Source organism: Marmota monax, unplaced genomic scaffold (genome assembly GCF_021218885.2).
Source record: "Marmota monax isolate L192 unplaced genomic scaffold, Marmota_monax_Labrador192_F-V1.1 WCK01_AAM20220418_F8-fsc00015, whole genome shotgun sequence".
In the NCBI taxonomy this organism is placed as follows: domain Eukaryota; kingdom Metazoa; phylum Chordata; class Mammalia; order Rodentia; family Sciuridae; genus Marmota; species Marmota monax.
Genome location: NW_026692194.1, coordinates 4443598 through 4461159, shown reverse-complemented (window position 1 = coordinate 4461159; position 17562 = coordinate 4443598). Strand labels below are relative to the sequence as shown.

Below are 17562 nucleotides of genomic sequence, written 5' to 3'. Positions count from 1 at the left end.
CTATTTACTGAAAATGCACTTAGACCTTGAAATCTTTGTCCTGTTGGGAATTGAAACTGTAAAGAGAAAAACTCCCCAGCCCTGTCCCTCCACCCCCGTGCCAGGCCACTGTAAGTACAGGAAGTGCATAGGTGAAGGGCTAGTGGAGACGCTACTTAGTTATCCAACAAATCGTGCCTTACCTTCCATAGGTTGAATTGGCAGGGATTGCATTTCCTGGCTCCCCTTACACATAGGTGGGGCTTTGCAATATGCTTTCCTGTGGGATGTGATTGGAAATGACAGTGTCATTTGCAGGTCAAGATGGTTAAGAGGGTGTGAATAGTTGAAAGGTAAAAGCAATTCAAGTGTCTATCAATAGATGAATCGGTAAACAAATATAGTGAATACATACTATGGAAAGAAATTCTGATACCTGGTACAACATAGATAAATTTAGTAAACTAGTTAACAAAGGACAGACATATGATTCCACTTAAATGAGGTAGTTGCAGTAGTCAAACTCATAGAGACAGAGTAAAATAGCATTTGCCAGGGGCTACAGAAAGCAGGGAGTACGGAGTTAGTGTTTAATGAGTACAAGAGTTTCAGTTAAAAACATGGAAGAATTCTCAAGAGGGATGGTGATAAGGGTCATGCAACATCACTGTTCTTAATGCCACTGTACTGTCCACTCAAAAATGGTTAAAATGGTAAATTTTTATGTTAAGTATATCTTACCACAATAAGGAGAGGAGAAAGAGAAGAAGGTTTTGTGACTTCTCTGTCTGCTAGTTAGATACAGAGAACTTTTAGGTTGTAGGATTAAAGAGCCACAGGATGGAAGGAGCCCTGTGCCCCTGACAAAAAGCCACTTACTCACTAGGAATCAAATCAGACTCTGCTTTGAGTGGTGAGTAGACTTCTAACAGGCTAAATCCCTGGAACTGGGCTTTCATTTTCAGCATCTAGTATGACCCTACTACACAACTGGCAGCTGATACTCATGGCTGACTTTGCACTACGACGGGTCCCCTGAGAAAGAGATGGAGTTGGGTAGTTTCAGAACTTGCATTGGTTTGGACATTTGTGCTGAGTTCCCACCTTCAAGTTCAGCAGTTCTCAAGATTGAACCACTCAGTGGCTACAAAACTGATTCGAGGCATTCTGTTTCTAAGGAACCCCTTGGAGTTGGCTTCCTACAGACCCTCTGTTAGGGGCAGACGTGGAAACTGTCCCCATGTGCCTTCCTAGGTAAACCATGCTCTGGGGAAGTGGCTCTGTGGTCCCATTTGAGTGGCAGCCTCATAGTTGCCCATAGCGTAGGAAGCAGGCAGGGACCATCCTGTCTTGTGCTGAAAGGAAAAGGCCCTGTTGGAACTCAACTATGACTGCAGGCTGGGACTGAAGCCATCTACAAATTCCAGGATCAGTAACCATGACAGTTCCTGCACCAGGATGTAGAGGAGACTCTTAGTACAGGCTTGGGAATCAGATGGGGTTATAAATTACAAATTATCAATATCAACAGTGAAGACCTTTTCTGGCTGACCATGCTCTGGATAGCTCTGGGTTTGGCAGCCTTCAGGCACCTTCAGTGTGGCAGTGAGCCATAGTCTCCAGGCATGTGTCTGAGATGGCACCAGTGACCCAAGAGACTGGGATTGACCCTTGGACTTCAGATAAGCAGCCTGGGAACCTGGACTTCTTGTGCTTGCACTACAGGGGAGTGACCCTAGGAAAGAGAAAAGGCTGAGGCCATTCTTACAAGTGGGAGGAGAGGCAAGAGCCAAACCAATGGAACAGATAAGAGAGGTAGCCTCATTTCTTTCCTCAATTTTGCAAAGAATTTACTGTTTCAGTGAATTTAAATGGCTCATAAACATAACAGCAAAACAGTTACCCTCAGTACCTAAGGGGGATTTGGTTCTGATATTCTCCCATGAGAATACCAAAATCCATGGAGGCTCAAGTCCCTTATATGAGATGGTGTAGTATTTGCATAAAATCTATATACACATCTTTTCCATACTTTAAATCATCTCTAGATCACTCACAATACCTAAGACAATATAAATACTATGCAAATAATTGTTGTATTGTTTAGAAACTAGTGACAAGGAAGAAAGTCTGTACCTGTGCTCAATACAGACACAATTTGGGGATTAATTTTTTTTTTGAACTGGGGATTGAACCCATGGGCATTTAACCACTTAGCCACATCCCCAGCCCTCTTTTATATTTTATTTTGAGGCAGAGTCTCCCTGAGTTGCTTAGGGCCTTGCTGAGTTGCTGATGCTGGCTTGGAACTCACAATCCTCCTGCCTCAGCCTCCTGAGCTGCTGGAATTACAGGAACGTGCCACCATGCTGATTTGATTATTTTTAATTTGTGGTTGGTTGAATCTGCAAATGTGGAACCTGTAGGTATAAAAGGTGACTATATTCTTCCATACTTTCATGGGGAGCCAGGATCTGCACACAAATTTGAGAATTGTGTCAAAATCTGACAATGTCCCTAAAGGAAATTTATGCAAATAAAGGTCATATAAGTTACATTATAATAAAGGCTGAGAATTATTCATTTCTATAGATTTTTTTTAATCAGGGTTTTCAACATGTGTTAAATACATGAATGTCTCCCTCTTCCTCATTATAGTATAAAATCTTCAGAATTCTCCTGTTGTGGCCATCAACATTGCTGGCTCTTACCTCTCCTTAGCTTGTCACTGGCATTCACCATGCAATGGGACAGCAAGCTCTGAGGCCTTCAGAGATGAAACACAGCAGAATATTAAAAGTAAAATAAAATAAAATGCAGACCCCCTTTTCTTTTGCACCTCTATCTTTTAGAATTTTTTGGAGTCAGTCCTCCATATTCCTGCAGAGGCATTTGTTTCTGGCTCCCACTCTGGGGTAATGTTTGTACTTTCTTTCACCCAGGCCAAATGGAGGTGTAATCACCCAGGGTCTGAACCCTACTGCAAGAAAGCTGTTTTGGCTTCCCTGACTTTTTTTCATGTTCTCTTATGCACCCTCAGCTAGGGTCTTGCATAAAAAACCAGCTGATAAGCATCTGATGCTGTCTTTGAAATGGTGCCAAGGTTGCTTGGGTCCCACTGCCACGCCCTGGGAGCTGGTCCCAGGGTACCCCTCCTGTCTACCTGACCTGGGCAGGGCCCAGCTGAGGTTGGAAGCCCTTAGGAAAGGGAGGCCTGGCCTCCCAGTCAGGATGACACAGGGCTGCCAAGCCAGAATCCCAGCAACCCTGCATGTCGCATGCTTTCCTCTCCACTTACTTGCCAAGGTGATCTCCCCCGCGCCTCCCCCACTGTCAGTGCTCCCTTTTTTGGGGAACACTTACTGGATCAAGGAATTACTGTCCCATTTCCTCCAGCAGCAGAGTAGGTTGGGCGCTGTGGTGAAGTCATTCAGAAGTCCGACTGCCTAGTCTCCTCTGTCCCTCCTGCCCTCTTGCTGTCACTGGGAACTGCCCAGCTATCCCTGAACCAAGAGGTGAGCAATGCCACAAGGCACCCATGCTGGAGTGAGTACAGCAAGCGGGGTTTATCATGCACTGTGAAATACAGAGCTGAAAGACCCTAGCCTCTGGTCTACTCCCTTGGAAATTCCTGGCCCCCAGGACATCTGCATATTCCCAGGTGGGGGTGGGGTGGTTGAGGTTTTCTTCTGGCTCCTACTGTCTGCTCCCACTGGATTCTTTCAGTTTGAGTCACTCTGCCATCCTGTGTGCATTGTCCATGTCTACATCCAGATGTGGCACTCAGGCCCTTGCCTTGATTTCCACCAAACCAAACCAAACATCTGTCCGAGTCTTTTGGTACACATAGCCTACTCTGCCAAGGGTTGCTTAAGCAAAGAGGATTTACACTGTAGCAATACAAACTTTAAATAGGACTTTTGATCTTTAATGATTTTCTTGGAAGCTACCTTCATCTCTGGAGATTTCCCAATAGCCAGATCAGCCCACATTGCTAACCAAGCTCGTGCTTCTCTATGGTGTGGTTCATAAACAACCTACACCAGAATTGCCATTGTAGGAGTAGGAGCCTGTTGGGGTACTCTGTGTGTGTGTGTGTGTGTGTGTACACATATACTCATGAGCATCTAAGAGGCGGGACATATTTTTTGTTTCAGTTTTGTTTGTTGCAGTTATGTCTTGTTAAGATGCTTGCTTGTAATGGGCCTTTTTACATTTGGGGATATGTGTCCTGCTAATTGCAGTGTCTATTCACTAGAGTGACCTCTTAGACCATATCCACAAAATCCAAATAATTGAAAGGAATAACAAATTATTCCTATTTTGCTTGCATATTCTCTAAAAGAATTTTGTACCTTTATGTACTGCCCCTTCAACAGCGTTGCATTGGTATTTAATAATTTTCATCTTGAGTTTAAATAGCTGCAAAGGATCTATCTATGTATGATATATCAAAGTGCATAAATGCATTCTAGTATCATGTAACTAATTAAAACAAATTTTAAAATAATAAAAAAATACCATTGAAAAAAGATTACCTCTATTAAAAATTTTGAAATATTTTTATGTTTTAACAGTTTTTTAAATAACTGTATATTTCTAATTTAAATATATCCAAAGAAAATTTTAATGTCACAGCAATTTGATATGCTTGATGTTTGTTTGTTTCCCCAGTGCAGGGCCTTGCACATGTTAAACAAGCACTCTACCGCTGAGCTATAGCCTCAGCCCCTTTTTTATTTTTAATTTTGAGACAGGATTTTGCTAAGTTGCCCTGGCTGGCCTTGAACTTGTGGTCTTCCTGTATCAGTCTCCTGAGTAGTTGGGATTGAGATATGCACCACCACGTCCAGCTTCTCAGTCATCCTTTTTAAAAAATAAATCCTGAACAAGTTCTTTTAACACTCAGAAATTTTACAATGTTGCTTTTTTTCTCCTTGACCTTGCATTTCCATTCCTGTTCTTCTACATAACTTTATCCTAATATAATATACACTTATACATTCCTCCACTAGAATGGAGCTATGTTGGATTAGCAATTTTGAAGTATGGTCCAGGGACCTCTGGGGACCCCCTGAGGTTTTCTTGGGGGTTTGTGAAGTTAAAACTATTAATACTAAGATGCAATTTATCTTTGTCACTCTCATCCCCTCTGGAGTTTTCCAGCAGCTGCATGGGATGACAATCTACAGTGTCATCCCAGCAGATTGATGCAGAAGCAGATATGAGAATACAGCTGCCTTCCATGAAGCCAGACTTGCCATATGCAAAACAATGCACTCTCCTCACTAAGATTTGTTTGTTTGTTTTGGAAAATATAATTAATTTTGTAAACTTATTTGTGCATAATGGGCTTATTATCGTTAGTTTTAAATGAACTGATTTTTGTAATTCTTAGTTTCAATTTCTAACATGGTATAACTCACCTATGCAAAGTTATTTGGAGTCCTCAATAATATGTAAGAGTGTAAAGAATCCTGAAACCAAAGGCTTTAAGGACTTCCATTCTAAGATATGAAACTAGAAAGGGAATTTTTGAGTGGTAAATTTTACACATCTTTAACTTTCCTATATAAAGCAGTAAGTTTTCCCAAGTGGTTATACCCATTCATCCTTCAACCACCAATGTATGAGTGTTGCTACAGTAGCAAACACAATCCACCCTTCTCAGAAAGAGGGGGGTGGCCTTATAAGGCACTTGCTTCTCCCTGTCTCCCCCTCCCAGATACATGTTTTCCAGGTGGGCTTTTCAAGTGTCCAAGATTCACAACCTACTTTTTCTGCTAAGGAGGCTCTTTGTTTCTGGCGGCCAAGGTGAGGGATATTCTGAAGTCAAAGGGGTTGTGAACTGCCATGATTCCCCCAGGGACAGTGGAGACTCCAGGTCCTGGAAAGAGAATGAATGATTGCAGACTGATGGTCTGTTTAGTCTCCTTTAGACAAAGTTGATTTTATACCTTTTTGTAGTTAAAAATTCATCACTGCTTCCCCCTCTTCCCTAAGGCCCCAATCTCTTCCCCTTAAACCCTCCTTTGAGCTCACCTCCTCATCAGTCAGTGAGAGCAGATTTTCTGCACATCTAGATCTTTACACCCTCCAGCTTAAAAAGCTCCGTGAGGGCCTTGGTGGCCCTGTGGCTCTGATGCTGAAGGGGAGCTACTAAGGAGAAAGAGTTCCAGGCCCATTCTGGAGAAAGCCCGGAGGCTGTTCCTGCCTCAGAAACACGAAGAGGTGGAGCCGATTTTTCCATCCCATTATTCCAAAGAATTTTTAAGCAGGATTATGAATAACTTCTAGTATTCCTGCTCTGAAAATAAACACAGGCACCTGGGAATAATTGTGCTCACAGGAAGTAGGCCAGCCATGTGCACAACCTCCTGGAAGAAGAAAACCCCCCTGGTTTTTAGGACCATGTTTACTCCCGAGAAGGGATTTACCAGGGAAAATGTGGCTGATGGTGTCAGCTCCCTCTGGTGCCCTCTTCCCTCCTCCCTCTCCATAAATCCCCCACTTCCGGCTCAAGTTGGCAGGAACTTGTAGTTCCTGGCCTGGGAGGCCTGCCAGAGCCCGCCCATTTCCCTGAGAGCTTCTTTTCTATTTCTAAACAGAGTTGTTCAAAACCGGATGCTGCCACAGAGCCAGGTTCCTTGCCCTTTGCCCCTGTCCAACCCTCGACCCTGTGGAGCAACCCTCCCCCACTACTAGCTTGGATCTGGCACCTGACCACAATCCACGCCAGTCTCCTGTCGGGCAGCACAGGCTCCAGGCCAGATGACAGCTGCCAGAGGAAACTGCACTGGGCAACAAGGCTCCCAAAGACCTTTCAGGCACCTCTTCCTGAAGCCCCTCCCATTTCTCTCTCCTCCTGCCTCCCTGTTCTGGAATCCTTGGGGCAAAAGGATTCTAGCAGCTATTCTGGGGAGTCCCTTTCTCAAGACAGGGCCAGAGTTGAGCCATCACAGATCACAGAGATAGAAAACAACCGAAAGAAGACAATGCCCTTCATCCATTTAGTTCTAATAAGTGGCTTTTCATTCACTTATTCATACTTTCATTCATTCTTTTCCTATTCAACAAGGCATCTAGTCTCTACCAGCTGTTGTTGCAGGTGCTGGGGCCACGGCAGCAAATACAACAGGCAAAATTACCTGTCCTTATGGATCTAATGCACTGATAGATGTTAGGAATGCCATACAAGGAAGGAAGAGGAAGTCATTGGAAATATTAAGAGGGTAATCTGAAGGCTGCTTAGTGTATTAGGACAATAGCTTTACCCCATCACTGTTGTAAAGGGGCATCCAGGCTCACCAGGCCTGGAGATTAGGAACAGCAGAAAATCAGCCAAGGGTGAAAAACAGCTAAGGAGAATGGGAAATTTGAAACATGACTTTGGATTTTCTGCTGCAACCCATAATATGGAGGGGAGGGAGGTGGGCCATCCCTTTCTGCTCAGGTCTGGGGGCAGCAGCAGTCATGAATCTTTTTAGCCTGGGGGAGGGGCCCTTGACCTCCTTGCCTGGTGCCTCAGCTCTGATTATTTTATGGGCTGTGACACCATTACAACCACATGTCTCCCACGATGACAGTAGAGGACCCCAAAAGAAACAACCACATCCCTCTTCAAGAATTATGGGGACGCCCATGTCTTTGCAAAAGAAATTCCAATTCCCTCCATCAGTGTTCCTTATCCCTGGCTCTGATGATTGTTTTTTGGGAAATGCCTCCAACATTTTACTTCCAGTGTCTCTCTCCCAACTTATCTGTCCAGTGCATAGGATCTATCAATATTCATTTATTTATGCAACGAACATACACTGAGTGGCAACCATGTTCCTGGCCCTGTGCATAGTGCTGAAAATGGCCTTTTTCAGGTGCTGGCTTGAGGGGGTGCAATGGGAGAGGTGGGAACCATCTTGCACAGCACACATCTAGGGGGTGCTCTCAAGAGGGACCAGCAAGCCAAGAACTCTGGGGGCAGATGGCAGGGACACATGCTGGGTGGGCCAATGGTACTAAGCATTCATTCAGTGTTGGTTGCATGGTGCTAGCACTGACACCTCAAGAAGGCTTAGCTCAGAAGGAACAGTAAGTTCAATTGAGACAATAAATAGAACTTTCCGAGGCAGGCAGCTTATAGGGAGGGAGTGAGGGAGTTTTATGGGCAGTTAGCAACCTGCAAAGACAGAAAATTGGGAAAGGGTTAGGTCCAAGGGAGCCTGAGTGCATGGGCAGGAGGTGACTGGTGGCTTGGCACTGGGGGTTGCAAAGGGTGCAGGATATGGAGGCCATGCCAAGGAGAATTTGGACTTTATCCTGGAGTAAACAAGCAGAAACTATGGAAGAATTTCCTTTTTTTAATAAAAACGCCATGTTTTTTAGTATACTGCTTCTTTTAAAAAAAATTATTGCTGTACTATAATTATACATAATAGTGGGATTCACTGTGATATATTCACACTTGCACATAGCATATGTTGGTCCCCTTGGTCTATTCTCTCCTTTCTTCCTCTCCCATCCCCACTGTGAACTGATCTCTCGTCTATGTTCCTGGGGTCCCTTTCTTTCCTTTTTTTCTCTCTAGCTTCCACTTATGGGAGGAAACATGATCCTTGACTTTCTGAGTCTGGCTAATCTCTCTGGACGTAATGCTCTCCAGTACCATCCATTTTCCTGCAAATGGCATAATTTCATTCTTCTTTATGGCTGAGTAAAACTTATGGAAGGGTTTTGAACTAGACATAATATAATCAGATCTGGAAGGCACACGCATAGACACTAAATACATGCAAATACCTAAATTGTCTAAATATATACATGCTTTAAATACATTAATGTATGTGTCTCACCCATACAAACTAGGATAAATTCGTTATTGTGTTTTTCTTCCCCTATTCCCTCTCCTCTCGGCAGTCGAGGCCTATGTGCTGCCCAGTAGCATTGTGATTCTCTTAGCAGAAAGATGAAGAGAGAAACAGAGAGCTATTGTGTTACCCCTTACTTCCAAGAGATGCTCTGGAGAATGAGCAGGCAGAGAACTCTAGGAGATGAAGAGGACTCAGAAGAGAACACAAGGAAAGGGGCAGGCAGGTGACCTCCTCCTTCTGTGAGGATGGGACTGTCACAGATGGGGGCTGGATATGGGGCCTGGCAGGGAAAGGGAGGCTCTTTGGAAAGGCTGCCAGCCCCTCAGTGCTGAGTACCAGGGGGCAGTACAGAAATGATGCCCACACATGCAGCCCATTTTTCATCCAACACGTAGGCAGAAGCGGTTCACATCTCTGTGTGACAAAGTTGCCCATCAACAGCTGGCAGAGTGCTGCTGTTGTTCACAATGCAAGACCCATCCAATCTGCCTGAGTCAAAGGCCAACACAGCTTTTGTTCCTCTGTTTCTGAAAAATGAACAAAAGGGCCTGCAGAACAGGCAGAAGGAATGGGGGGGGGCAGTGATATACGAGATGGATATTATTAAAATATTTTTCCATGACTTAATCTGCCCAATGTAAGATTTTTAAAAATTTGAAAAGACTAAAATATAAGGGGCTTGGGGTTGTAGGTCAGTGGCAGAGCACTTGCCTAGCACATTTGAGGCAGTTGGTTCGATCTTCAGCACCCCATAAAAATAAATAAATCAAATAAAGATATTGTGTCCATCCACAATGAAAAATAATAATAATAAAAGAAGCAAAATGTAAATAGAAAATAAAGGAGAGGTAGAAAAAGAATAATGTAAAAGGAAGGTTGGTGGTGCCTACCTGTAATTTCAGTGACTCAGGAGACTGAGGCAGGAGGATGGCAAGTTTGAGACCAGCCTCAGCAACTTAGTGAGATCCTGTCTCAAAAATAATAAATAAAAGGACCGTGGATGTAGCTCAGTGATAAAGTGTTCTTATGTCCTTAGGTTCAATCCCTAGTACCAAAAAAAAAAAAAGCCCAGAACCCAGTGATTTGTTTGTTTTGGTTTTAAATAGTTTAAATAGGCTCTGAGCTTCCAACGAAACAATGCAGAAGTGGGGATATGAAAGTCACAAAACTGACAATGTATAAAAGATAAGGCAAAGCTTTTTGCTAATTGATAGTTCTTTTCCTCATTCTAGGCATTAAGTGAACCTCTTCCTCCAGTGTTCTCAATAGCTTATCAGAAATAAATACACTGTGTTTTCTATGGACACTTCCATTGGGTTCCTATAGGTGATATCCCAAAACCCATTTTAGGAAGTACAATTCTATAAGCTGACAAGAGAAGAAGGCCAAATATGTCATCAGCCCATAGGAGAAGATCTACCTGATTTGGATTGGAAAACACGACCCACACTAGCTAAAGGATGGACTGAAATCCTTCAGGCAATCTTCTATAAATGTTTACTAAAAGTTGAGACATGCATGCATACTTTGAAGGAAGATATATTGCTTGGAAAGAACTCAACTGGAGTAGTTTTCTATTACTGAGTAAAGGCAGATCAGTAATCTTAAAAATTGATATAGAACACATCCAAAGAAATACTAAACAGTCATTAACAACTACTTTCTATATTGTAATTTCCATAACCTGACAAATGGGGTGTGGGGGTGGGGTGGGGAATGAACCCAGGGACTTAGGCATGTCGAAAGCATTCTATTATTGAGCTACAAACATTGTCCCTTTTTAATTTTTAAATTTTGAGACAGAGTCTCACTAAGTTAACTAGGCAATTTATTCTACCGTTATGTACAACTATAATGCACTTTCTCTGTATTTTTATTGGTGCTTTGCAGTTGTACATGACAGTGGGATCCGTTGTTACATTTTTGTACATGCACACAACATAATAATAGAATTTGGCCAATGTCATTCCCCAGTATTTCCCCGTTCCCTCTCTTCCCTTCTCTTCCTGGTCTCTTTCTTCTGCTCTTCTAATTTTCCTTAGATTTTCATGAACCACTCCCTTCACTGCCTGGATACCTTTTTCCTCTCTAATTTCACATATGAGAGAAAACATTATTTTTTTGTCCTTGACCTTCTGAGTTTAGCTCCTTATGCTTAACATAGTGTCTTAAGTTCCATCCATTTTCCCGCAAATGACATAATTTTGTTTTTCTTTATGGCTGAATAAAATTCCATTATATATACATACCACATTTTCTTTATCCATTAATGGACACCTAGTTTGGCTCCATAGTTTGGCTACTATGTTTTTGTTTTATTTGTTTATTTATCTATCTATTTATTTATTTATTTATTTGATCAATTGCTTATTTATTTATTTTTTATGTGGTGCTGAGGATTGAACTCAGCACCTCACACATACTAGGCAAACGTTCTGCCACTGAAGTTCAGCTACTATGAATTGTGATGCTATAAACACGGTATGTGCTCAGCATGGTGGTTCATGCCTGTAATCCCAGCGGCTTGGGAGGCTGAGGCAGGAGGATCGCTAGTTCAAAGCCAGCCTCAGCAAAAGCAAGGTACTAAGCAACTCAGTGAGACCCTGTTTCTAAATAAAATACAAAATATAGGGCTGGTCGAGTGCCCCTGAGTTTAATCCTGGGTACCCCCCCCAAATAAAAATAATTAAAAAAAATAAACATGTGTATGCATGTATCACTATGGTATGATGACTAATTCTGTAGAATAAATATCAAGAAGTGGTATAGCTGGGTCATACAATTGCTCCATGCCTAGATTTTTGAGGAATCTCCATACCTATTTCCATAGTGGTTGTGAATGTACAATCTGACCAACAGTGTTAAAGTGTTCCTTTTCCCCTACATCTTCTCCAGCATTTATTATTGTTTGTATTCTTGATTGACTGCCATTCGGACTGGTAGTACCCAGCACTATTAATCACCCTGTGTGCAGGCCAGGAAAGCTCCTGTGGCCAGAGAAGATCCTCAAGATGTAGATGGAGGTGCTTGAGAAAGAAAGCCATTGATATATAAGAACTATTCACTAACTGCAGATGAACTCTGGGGTGGGTGAAGGAATACGGGCAGATCACCAATAACGTATTTTCCTATTTTTTGCATATATCACTGTTGATATCAGGAAAATAATATTCATAAAAATCAAATTTTTAGAAACTATCTGTTGGCACCAGTTATGAGAATTTAGGACCTACCCATGATTCTCATCTGAAGCATGACTGTCACCTAAGGATCTGATCTCTGTCAAAAGGTGGAGGGGAGCAGAACTCTGGAAAAAATAAACTTCTTCTCAGAAAATACTTCTTGATCCAATTCAGAGCACAGGCAAATGAAAGGTCAAGTTTCCAAACCTTCACTCCATAGATTATTGGTCACACTGAGATTGGTCTGAAATTTGTTCATACTGGGCATTAACCATCTGTCCCCCAGAGCCATAGAACTCAATCCTGCATTGAAAGTATTTAAATTTGAGCATCACAGTTTCCACAGAAACATGACTTTCACTTTAAATTCATAATTGCAAATTTCCAATGGATGCCCAGCACAGCCTGGGAGCTGACCACATCTATTCTTAGTAAGCTCTCTTTCTCCTTCTTGGTAGCCATGACGATGTGCCTCACAGGGAGTGTAACTAACCAAGGGCCCTAGCCTCTGTGCCCTGAAATCCCTCACTGTGTATGCAGTCAGGCCACCTTCCCACATCTGGTTTCTGGCCAATGACTGAGCACCGTAGGAATAATGAATCCGGTTTGTTCTGGAAAAGAAGGGGACTCTTCTGACAGCCAACTTTGGCTTCCTATTTGTTATGGTTTGGATCTGGAATGTTCTCCAAAGGTTCGTGTGTGTAAGGCTTAGTCCACAAGGCAGCAATATTTAGAAATGGGGTTTTGAGAAAGTGACTGGATCATAATGGCTCTGATCTCATCAGTGGATTAATAATTTGATGGCATTATTAGGAGGTGGTGGAAACTGTGGGAGGTGAGACCCAGTTGAAGGAATGGGTTCTTAGGGGCCTGTTCTTGGAGACTGTATCTTGTCCCTGGCACCTCCCCCACTCTCTCTCTCTCTCCCCCCCCCCCCTGCCCCTGGCTGCCATAACTGAGAAGCTTTCCCCCCACGCCCTTCCATCACGATGTCTCCCTCACTCAGGACCACAGCAATGGAGTCAACCAACCATGAACTGAAAGCTCTGAAAGAAATCTTTCCTCCTTTGTTTTACCCAGGTATTTGTCACATTGATGAAAAGCTGACCATCACATCCTTGGTCTTGTCAAAACCATACTCCCTTCCCCTTCGCCTACACAGGAGTCCTCACAGTACCTCTGAGCGACTCCAGGCATTTGTGTCATAGACAGTCTTGTACTCAGAGTGTGGATGCTGGGTGGAATGCCAATACTTATTTGGAACACCCTCAGTCCATTTTACTGGTGAAGAAATTGAAGCCCAGAGAAGCAAAGCAATTTGTACAAGAGCCCAGAGCAAGTTGGTGGCATAACTTGAACTAAGGACCCTGACTCCTAGTCCGGTGCTTTTTAAACACTGTCTATCATGGGTTAACCAGTGAACTGCAAACTTTATTATTAATAACTGAGCGGCGAGGAACAGTTTCCTGTGTTGTGAAGGTCCTCAGGAACCATTCTATCCAGAGTTCCTTGAGACATAAATGTCTAGGACTTCAAGAGATTTTTTTTTTCTGTGCTAGGAATGGAACCCAGCTATGCAAGTGCTATACTACCATGTCCCCAGATTCTTCCAAGAAAGACTTTTGAGGAGGCCTCCAAGGGTTCAAACCAGCAAGCCCCCAGGAGCATCAATATCACCTGGTGGTTTGAATGCAGACCTCTAGGCCCTACCCTGAGAGACTGTGTTTCCTTCATGCTGGACTAGAAGTCTAGATGATTATGAAGCTCTCCAGTGTTGCTAAGGCAGAACATGGTAAAGGCTAGCCCACTTATCCCAACCTTCTTATTCCTCAAACCCTAATGCCTTCTCCCCACCCCACCACCTCCCATTACAATGGGGGAAGCAAGCACCAGATACCAGCTCCTTCACTAATTTCTTACTATCCAAATATGCACACACTCTACTGCAGTATTTCCCCCAACACATTTTCTTGCCAGCTACTGATAAGGGGAAATACCCATTAAGCTCCGAGGATTTTCTAGAATCCAAACAACAAGTAGACCACAGAAACCATGCTGGGATTATTTAAAAAGAATTTCTGGATCTCTGAAATGCTTATTGGTCCTCCATATGAAATGTAAAATCTGGACCTTGTCACATCCAATTTCATTAGTGACCATGGGGCTAACCACAGGGAAAACCAGTGTGACTAATTTTGACTCGGGGCTTTAACACCATCTGGATGCTAACTAGTAGCATTCTGATCTGTTGGCTCCAGATGTCTGGAGCTTTGAGAGATTTGACAATGAGAATTTGGACACACGCTCCTAATTTCGAAGCAAAGTGGATGCCACTTGAGGCCTTAACATGATCCTTGAACTTCACCACCCATATTAACTTAAGTAAGGAGGAGATGGCTTTGTCCCTGGGTACACAGGGAGAATATATGTGAAACTCTGCAAATTCCTAGGAGCTATATAAACATAGTGTTTCTACTCACTGTTTTTTTTTTTTTTTAATGTCCAGATATGGACGTCCCCAAAAGGTGTTCTTAAGACCAACATAATCAGCTGATGCTCCTCAAGAACACACGAATGTGGACCTAACTAATAATTGGCCCAGTAAGAATCCCTCACAAAACTGCAATTCTATTTTTAGATGAGCTTCATTATGATGGTTTTGTTATTAATAATCAAGTTTGCTACAAACAGCTCCCTGTGGTGTAGGTCCTCAGGCATAGCTCCACCTGGGGTTCCCAGGGACAGGAATGCCTGGGGCCTCTGAGAGAGACTTACTGATCCTGCGGGGCCCCAACCAACCTGCGCCCAGGGGCTCCTGGCTTCTTTTGTTATAAAAGGTTTATCATCCTAAAAGCATGGGTGTTTTCTATTCTTCCACTTTTCTGCTTTCTCCTTGTTTAGTGTCCCAAAACTTAATTCCAAGAGGAGCTAAAGGCTACTCATTTCTGTAAATAGATTTGTATTTCATGCTCCAAGAAGAAATTTCAGCCCTACCTCTCCTAAAGACAGTGGCCCTGACCCAGTGGCTTATGAAAGAAAGTCTTTTCTCCATTCTCAAGATAAAAATAAAGATTACTCAGATAGATCTGCAATTTCGTCTTGGCAGAGAGTTTCAGAGAACCAGAATCCATTGGATGCACATTCACGGGCTTAATTTCAGAATCTCAGATGACAGAAACATTCTCACTGACTACAAATGAGGAGCAGAATGCTTGGCTACTTTTGATATTTTAAACTATCATGTGAAAATAATCATGAAGACATGTCTTGATTGTCCTCGTATCAAAAGTGTTCTCCAACCGCCTCAATCAGTAAAAGTTGAAGTTCTGTCATTGAGAAAAATATTTAATGAATTGTCAGTAAACCTTTGTTGATACGCAAAGAATTATGTTAAGCATCTTGGCACCACCAAAGTAAATAGGATGCCATCTCCTTCAGAAGGATTCTATAATCCAGTCAGGAAGACAAGAACTGAACACTGGTAAATATAAGTAGAATATGAGAAGTGCCACAAAAGAGGGACAAACAAAGCTATAGGATTTCAGATGCAAGAGATTATACTTCTGGCTGAAGGGAACCCATGAAGATGGCACAGAAGTGACATTTGAGCTGCATCTCTCAGCATGCGCAGTCTCGCTATTGGATCTGCCTTGTGTTTCTCCAGTTACACATCCAGTAAAGTTCTAAAGTGGAGTTCATAGTTATGCCTGTTAGTTTTCTAGCTGCATCACATGTTACCACAAACTTGGTAGCTTGAAACCCACATTGGTATTTTCTCATAATTTCTGTGGGTCAGGAACCTGGACATGGAGTAGCTGGCTTCTCTGTTCAAGGTCTCACAACTCTGAAATCAAGATGTGCACCGGGTTGTGTTCTCATCTGGAGTTCTTCCAAGTCCATTCAGGTAGAATTTCTTTCCTTGCGTTTGTAGGACTGAGGTCCCTGTTTTCTTGCAGGCTGTTGGCCAGGGGTTGCTCTCAGCAGCTAGAGGGTACCCTTACATGTTAGCTGTGGGGCCCTCCCTCACAGGCCACTTACTCCTTCAAAGCCAGTGGGAATGTTTTTCTCTTCAAGGAAGGTCTGAACTCTCTCTCTCTCTTTTTAAAAAAATTATTCTAATTTGTTATATATGACAGCAGAATGCATTACAATTCATATTACACACATAGAGCTCAATTTTTCATATCTCTGATTGTATACAAACATAATAATTTTTTTTTTTGGTGCCAGAGATTGAACCCAGAGCCTTGTACATGTGAGGCAAGCACTCTACCAACTGAGCTATGTCCCCAGCCCCTGAACTCTCTTTTTTTTAGGACTTGCCTGATTGTGTCAGGCCCATCTGACATAATCAGGGTAATCTCCCTTTTGATTAATCCAAGGTAACTGAGGGGAATCCTTAGTTACATCTGCAACATCCCTTCACTTTTGCGAGATGGTATTTCCCTAATCACCCCCCACCACACACACACACACTCAAGCAGAGTCCTGGGAGGATGGAGATATATGATCCAGGGGCAGGAATCTGGGGGTCCACCACGGGGCCATTTTGCCTACCACATGATTTAAGAAAAAGTGTAAGCTTTGTAATCCATGTGAGAACATAATTCTTACTAAAAATTCCAACTCTGTGTACAAATTTAGACCAATAGCACCAAAGACTCAAAGATAGGGATGGTGAGATAGAAAAAGATGTGGCAGATTGTATTTTCAAACAGAGCTACCACAATATAGTGTGTGTTCACGACCCTCTATATGTGTGCTTTGTATTACTACAATAAAGTGCAAAGCACACTTTATACACACTCACACATACATGCTATTTTTACAACGTGACATTGAACCCTCTTCCCATTGAATGATGGCATCTATATCACCCTCTCTTGGACTTAGACACAACTATTTAAGTGCCTCACCAAGGAAGGATGGCAGAAGTGACACTAAATGACTTCTGTGACTGGTGGCATAAAAATGTCACACACTTCCATTTCTATTCTTAAGGCATTTGCTTTGGAACCCTGCCTGCATGCAGTGTGAGAACACCAGGCAGTCACAGAAGTCACATGGAGGTTCAAGAGCTGACAGTCCCAGAGAAGGTCCCAGGCAAAGCCAGCATCATCTGCCAGATATGTGAGTAAAGCAGCTTGAGAGGACTTCAGGCCCCAGCTGGTGAATCCCCACACCTTCCAGCCACCCCAGGCAAGTGCCATGTGGAAGCAGAGATGAGCTGTCCCTTTTGAATCCTGCTTAACAGTATAGATTCTTGAGCAAAATAAATGATTGTGATTTTAAGCCATTTGGTTTGAGGTGGTTTGTTAAACAGCTGCACATGACTGGAACAGATGTGGAATGCAAGCTAGACGCTGGCAGTTCTGGATTTCCCCCAGAATCAAGAGGAAGCCAAGCCCTCCCATAACCAGGAAGGTAGAAGCAGAGAAAGCCTCCAGGGCCCAGCACTCTTACAAGTGCACAGCATTCTAATCTCCCCTGCTTTAATCTGGGCGCCTGCCCCATGCAACGGATTAAGAACCCTGAGC

The 17562-nt window shown here is 42.9% G+C and overlaps 1 long non-coding RNA gene across 2 annotated transcripts in view; it reads right to left on the bottom strand.

Moving 5' to 3' along the window:
* Positions 1 to 2144: 2144 nt before the first annotated feature.
* Positions 2145 to 17562, bottom strand: part of LOC124078209 (uncharacterized) — a 32057-nt gene continuing 16639 nt past the window's right edge. For both annotated transcript variants that reach the window (XR_009224934.1, XR_006846839.2), the window contains 2 exons: positions 5755 to 5866; positions 2145 to 2746 (listed from right to left, as the gene is read on the bottom strand). This is a non-coding gene — a long non-coding RNA (uncharacterized LOC124078209). The remainder of the gene's footprint in view (positions 2747 to 5754; positions 5867 to 17562) is intronic.